The following is a 6,412-nucleotide window of genomic DNA, read 5'->3' as shown; positions in this document are numbered from 1 at the left end:
CAATAACAATCTTAGAAAGATAGACTTAGAGACATAATACAAAATCAGCTTCAGAACTACCTTGAAGTCCCCACCAAAGGATGTACTAACTGCCATGGAACGGGTAGGGTGGAAGGCAATGGCCGAGACACCAGCATCCCTGTAAGATACACAAAGAAGGAGAAAGTCTACTCTTAGATAAGAATTTTATAAAGAACAAGAAGATTGGGTAAATGATGATGAATAAAGATTTGAACATTAGCAGAGGGATAAGGTAAATTACTTGTGAGGTTCATAACCGATTGTGGATAAGGAGAAAGTTTTGTTGTCTGGTTCACCCAAAAATTGAGGGACACTAAGCCTCCTATGCCATCTTCCGGAAGTTTCACTTCAGTTGTACGCATCACTGAGCCATCCAGGGAGAGAGCAACCGCTGTCACCACAACCTGTTACCATATTCCCAAATTAGTCAACTAACTTCAGTTGTACTCATCACTACTGGGATGGAAAACAACATACTCGTGGCTTCCCAGCGAAACAGAGCTTTGTGACTGGCTGTAATACATTTGAGAGGTTTTAAACATCAGCCTTTATAAGAAAGTCTGGATGGGAAACTAAACAGTTGTGTGCTTACCGTATGAGTGGCTCCTGAAACAGACAAGAGAATGTTCTTGTCTGGATTCTAAAGCATAATAACATTCTCAGCCGCAACCGCCAGAATGGTGCCATCCACAGAGAAAGCAGCAGCAGTCACATTGATTCTTCCTGAAAAATAAATAAGAATATGTCATTCCGATGATCCTTGTGAATGTTTAAGATTCCTAGTGCATAAAAAAGCCATTACTTGTAAGAGCCAAGTGCATGATCCTTAGCCGTCTGGCTCTTTCTGATAACAATTTCTTAAAAGAAGCACTGAATGGTATAATACAAAATAAAAACCAATTTTTTGGAACTACCTTGAAGTCCCCACCAAACGATGTGCTAACTGCCATGGAACGGGTAGGGTGGAAGACAATGGCTGAGACACCAGCATCCATCCATGTAACCAGAAGATTGGGTGGTGGTGATAAATAAGTAACTTAGGCAACAACACAAAAACTGAAAGAAGATCCAATACAGAGGTTACTAGCTTCGAGTGTTAACCAGTCGTGAGAATATCTACAAGCATGGAAAAACATTGACCAAACCGAAAAGTAAGGTTCTAAGACGGACCTTGATTCCAGAAATGGTCCTTAAGATCTCCATGGAAGGAATTTTAAGCAAATGGATCTGGTAATCCGCACAAACCACCTGCAGCTCTTGTTATCAGTAAAACATTGCTTCAGGCAGATTGAAACAGGTAGCTTCGACTTACAGAAGAAGGAGTTGGACCACATGAAATACAACAAAGGAGACCCTATTCTTGGTAAAAACTTCTTCTTCCTGGAAACTTGCATTCCTTGATCCTCCAGAAGGAACTATAGATTTTGGTTCTTCAGTCTACAAAAGAAGATAAAGCAAAATTGATTTTTGAACCTTGAGCCACCCAACGACAAAACAAGTCTGAGACCCACAATAAGATAAATCTGACCTCTTTCAAAGAGGCTCTGTAGCTAAGTTGAATGTGTGTCCTCCACTCCCTTCTTTAACCAGACTAGTATCCTCAACAGAAACATAAGCAACCAAGACTTCTACAAAAACAAGAACATAAGCTGAAGTCCAAAGTAATAAAAACTTTTACATCACACAAAAGGGTATCAAATGCCAAAGTAATCAATTTTTTTTCTTACTTACTAAAGAGTAAGAGGCTGTTAGTTTCTCCATCTACGATCTCCATTCAGCTGTTCCATCTATGTGATCCATCCAAATGATCCATCCAGATTTTAGGAGCTGTTCGTTTCTCTATCTAGATGAGTCATCTGGATGAATTTTATGTTTGTTTATTTATTTCTATTTCCATCCAGATGAGTTTAATAAACAAATTACAAATATACTCTTGTTTTGATTTAATCATATGTTTGATATTAATTTTAACTATACTAACTTTTATTATTTAATATAAAATATATTTACACTGTAATTATTTTAAAATTAGCATTTCACATTTATAAATTTTCATTTCATATAAATTTATTTATTTTTATTTAAATTTGTATTAAAATTAACTACGACTATAACTTTCCATAAAACTCAAAATAGAAACACAAATTTGAATAAACTTCCAAACAACTAAAAGTAGAAACTCAAAGTGCAAACTTAAATTTTATAAAACTAAAATTGAAAAGATGAAAGCAATGGTAAGAGCATCATGTACTCAAACTTTGCAGTTTTAGCGGAAAAATATGTTTTGCGGTTTTGACGGGAAAACACGATTTTAAGGACGGGAAAACACGTTTTTGCTGCGATTTTGGCGGAAAAACGTGATTTTGTGGTTTTGGCAGGAAAACACGTTTTGTGATTTTGACGGAAAAATGCGTTTTTGTGGTTTTGGCAGGAAACACGTTTTTGTGGTTTTAGCGGGAAAACGCGATTTTGCGGTATTGGCGGGAAAATGTGTTTTTGCAGTTTTTACAGTTTTTGCTGTAAAATGTGTTTTGATGGGAAAAGCTGTTTTGGCGGGAATTACATTTTTACGAGAAAATTGCGATTTTGGCCAAAAATTGTGTTTTGTGGTTTTGGCGGAAAAATGTGTTTGTAGTTTTGGTGGGAAAATGTTTTTTTATGGTTTTGTCGTTTTTCATGAATGATAAAATGATTTTAGGTTTGAGTTTGTAATTTGTTAATTGCATGGGGGTATAATAGACATTATACAATTTTGATAAATTCTTCCCCATCCAGATGATCCAATTTGGATCAGTCAGCTGATTTTCAAAATTAAGCCTAAATTTTTAAAACTCATTCAGATGAACCATTCAGATGAACCATTCAGATGACTTGTTTTAATGCCTAAACGAACAAAACTCAACTCTCATTTTCATTCAGATAAGCCATATGAATAGAGAAACGGACAGCCCCTGAATGGTTTTCAAAAAAGCTCATGTCCTGAGAGGTCCCAATGACGAATTGTACCACGCGGACTCCAGCAATAGCAAGAGAGCAGCAATCGAGGAGGCAAGGAACATCAGTTAGAGTCGTTGTATGACATTCAAGCCAAAGTAATCTAACAAAAAGATGAAACCTTTGAGGAGAAAGTTGGTACCGGTCATGTAACCCAGCTGAAAACGGACAAGAACGGACCGAGATGACGCCACGTAGCTTCTACCGCCGCGAATCATGGTTTCTAAAGTTCACTGAGAGGTTGAAGAAGGCAGACGCGAAGATTTTGGTTCTTACCCGATTTTTCAATTTAATTGCATTCCAATATTTGTTTTTTTTTTCTTAAATATTGGGGATGATTGGAAGGAGCTGTACCTTTATATTTTTGCTTTAAAAATAAATCTGTAGATTTTTTTTGCTGTGACTGTAGATAATTTTGCTGTAGAATATTAGCTTTAGGTTTAAAAAGATTCAAAGACTTAAATATAAATTTTCTAAAGGAAAAAATAAGTGCTCTAGATTTATGGTTTTCCACAGCTAAAAATAAATAAAAAAGAAAAAAAAATCTGTAGCTTTAAAAATCTTTACAGAGCATGATTGGCAAAATTTTGGACTGTATAAATAATTTAGATTGTAGAGAGATCTTACAGCACTTTTAAAACACTTGTCAATCAACCCCCTTAAAGAGTTTTTAAAATTACTATCGAACATACCATACTCATTTTTAACATTCCATATTCCATTTTTAATTAGAAAATATTAAAGAGTTTTAAATGTAACGTTAGCTATTTAGTGTAATCAACAATCGAACATACCATATTCATTTTTTAACATTCCATATTCTTTGGTTAAAACCTTATAACAAAATTGACATATAATGTCTAATAAATATGACAAAATTTGTTTACACTAACTCATAAAATACGATTTATTATAGATCACATCAAATGGAACCTGATATAGATGATCTTTAATACATAACTGATCGAGATATTTATTTAGATTTACTTCTTTAAATTTTACCATATTTAAGCTATATTTAAGGGTATATAGTTACTAATATTATAGGTTAAGGAAAATTGCATAGGTTATAGTTTAAAAAATATATATATTCTACCTTGGATCAAGTTAGGTCCATATGTTATGTTTCTATTTTAATAGTATTGACTAGATTTTGATCAGCGCTTTTAAAGCACGGGATTGTCTATTTTAAATATTTAATCATAGAACATAAAATTTTTAATTAAACTTGATATAATGTATTTTGTAACATTATGTAATAGTTAGTTGCAATAAACATTATTTACTAATTTTTTATATATTTTAGATGATCAATATCTAAAAAATATTAATTGTGAAAATAATTAATTATTTTTTGTGCAAAAATGAAATTAAACTCAAAGCCCATATACTAAAATGTTTAATATGAAAAAGATAATTCAGCTTATCGGGCCCGTATCTATTTTCTGAAATGTAAAAAAATCATGTAACCATAATTTGGAAAATCGTATAAAATATATTTATGTGCATAATCGATTACGTTAAGTTATATGGATTGTTACTTAAAAATATTTTCAAGAATTAAACAATTGATTGAAGAATAAAAGAGACTAGATGATAGCCCTTTTTTTTTTTATAATAATGTTGGTTCATTAAATGGTTTTAACATTTTGCAACACTACAATCTTTATCAATTGTAAAGTGATGAATACAAATGTTGGTCGCTTAAATGTATCATCGTTGTTGAAGAGTTAATGTATTACAACTCATTTTAATTATTTTTAAGACTTCATATGCACAAAAGAACATTAAGTTTTGCGGTTGCACAAATCACCAAAGCCAGTTAGGCAGTATTGATTGTAAAATGACGAAAGAGGATTAGGTTTTCTGATCTCGATTTGTTTACTATTGACTCTGCATAAATGATTTCATTTTCCATCTCTATAAAATTGTGTTTTCGCTTATGTTTTAATGATATGAATTTGTTTCTTTTTTTTAACTTCATCTATGAATTTAATGAATTACCTCTATACAAGGGTATAAGAGTCTTTTCCCACTTAATGAAGAATGTAATTTTGAAAATGTCCATTTAGCGGTGGTAAAGATGAAAAGTGGTACCATGAAAGTGGTAAACATAAAATTTTCCCTTGATTTGATTGATGTATTTAACTTTCATTTCTTTTTACTTTTCATTTCTTATTTTGGATTGTGTTCAGTTTAAAAGTTTATGTATAGTATTTTCTCTAATACTTAGTATAAAGTTTATAACAACTCATTTATGCACCATGGTTATAAATTACAAATATTAACTTGAATTTATATGTGAAAACATTTTAATTATAAAATAAATCTCAAACAACATATGCAAAAAAAAATCATAATACCATAATAAAATGATTTATTATTTTATGGTTTTTATTAAATTAAAACATCAAACAAAAACCCGTTGCGTTGCAACGGGCTCATATCTTGTTTGTATATATTTTCAAGAATTTTGGACAACTTAAAAGTATCTTATAGATTTGGATGTTTTTTTAATATACCTTAAATCTAAAATAATTAATATATTTAGGTACATAAATCTATTCCAGATACATTCGGGTACCCGAAATACTTTGGTTCGGATCGGGTTCGGCTTCGGTTTTCTAGATACCAAAATTTTGAACCCGTTCAGATCTTTAATTAATTTCGGTTCGGATTCGGTACTACTTTTCCGGATCGGATTCGGTTCTGTTCTTCGGATTTGGATTTTTGGCCCAACCCTAGATTTATGATCACATTTTCGGAATATAGAAGCCATATAACGATCTTTGCAAGGCAGATCACGATTATTAAATTCAAAGAAAATATTTCATATAGATTTATTGTCATATATTTCTAATAGAGAAAACATATATTTTATTCCGGTTATATAGAAATATCAAAGATGTCAATCAATAAGGAAATAATTTAATCTCATAAATTAATAGAAGATGATTTCATTTATAGAAAATAATTTATTAGTTAGCTACATTATTGGAAGTATTTTCGACTCTAATTAAAAGAAAATCGCTAGTTTTTAGCCACGATTGTTTGAGATTTGTAGTTAACAGGTAATAATATTCTATACGATTTTTTGTGTTCTAATATGATTTTATCTTATATATTAAAACAGAAGTCACAACCTTAATTCATGTGTATTTTTTTAAAAAATGAACCTAATGGACCTATTCCTAAAAAATCATGTTACATTTAATATCTAATCTTATCATTTAAATTTTGGGCCTACCAGAAATTTTTATTGGGCTATAAATAATTGAATTTAAACAATAGATGATCCATTGGATTTATAGATAGTATAAATTAAATAGATATAATTTAATGTTGTAATACTATACCTCCATATGTTAAATATTTAAATATTTGTTGATGTTAACTT

General features: G+C 31.1%; 2 long non-coding RNA genes across 2 annotated transcripts; both read right to left on the bottom strand.

The window, feature by feature from the left end:
* Positions 1 to 60: 60 nt before the first annotated feature.
* LOC106305575 lies at positions 61 to 716 on the bottom strand. Its single transcript, XR_001263015.1, has 4 exons — positions 614 to 716; positions 499 to 534; positions 263 to 425; positions 61 to 139 (listed from the first exon to the last, which is right to left on the bottom strand). It is a non-coding gene; the product is annotated as an uncharacterized LOC106305575 (long non-coding RNA).
* Positions 717 to 1,397: 681 nt separating this feature from the next.
* Positions 1,398 to 1,867, bottom strand: LOC106305552. The gene is made up of 3 exons (XR_001263003.1): positions 1,753 to 1,867; positions 1,550 to 1,649; positions 1,398 to 1,458 (listed from the first exon to the last, which is right to left on the bottom strand). It is a non-coding gene; the product is annotated as an uncharacterized LOC106305552 (long non-coding RNA).
* Between the last annotated feature and the right edge of the window lie 4,545 nt (positions 1,868 to 6,412).

The sequence above is a fragment of the Brassica oleracea genome, chromosome C7 (genome assembly GCF_000695525.1).
Source record: "Brassica oleracea var. oleracea cultivar TO1000 chromosome C7, BOL, whole genome shotgun sequence".
NCBI lineage: Eukaryota > Viridiplantae > Streptophyta > Magnoliopsida > Brassicales > Brassicaceae > Brassica > Brassica oleracea.
The sequence above is the reverse complement of the archived record's forward strand: the minus strand, read 5'-3'. Positions and strand labels throughout refer to the sequence as shown.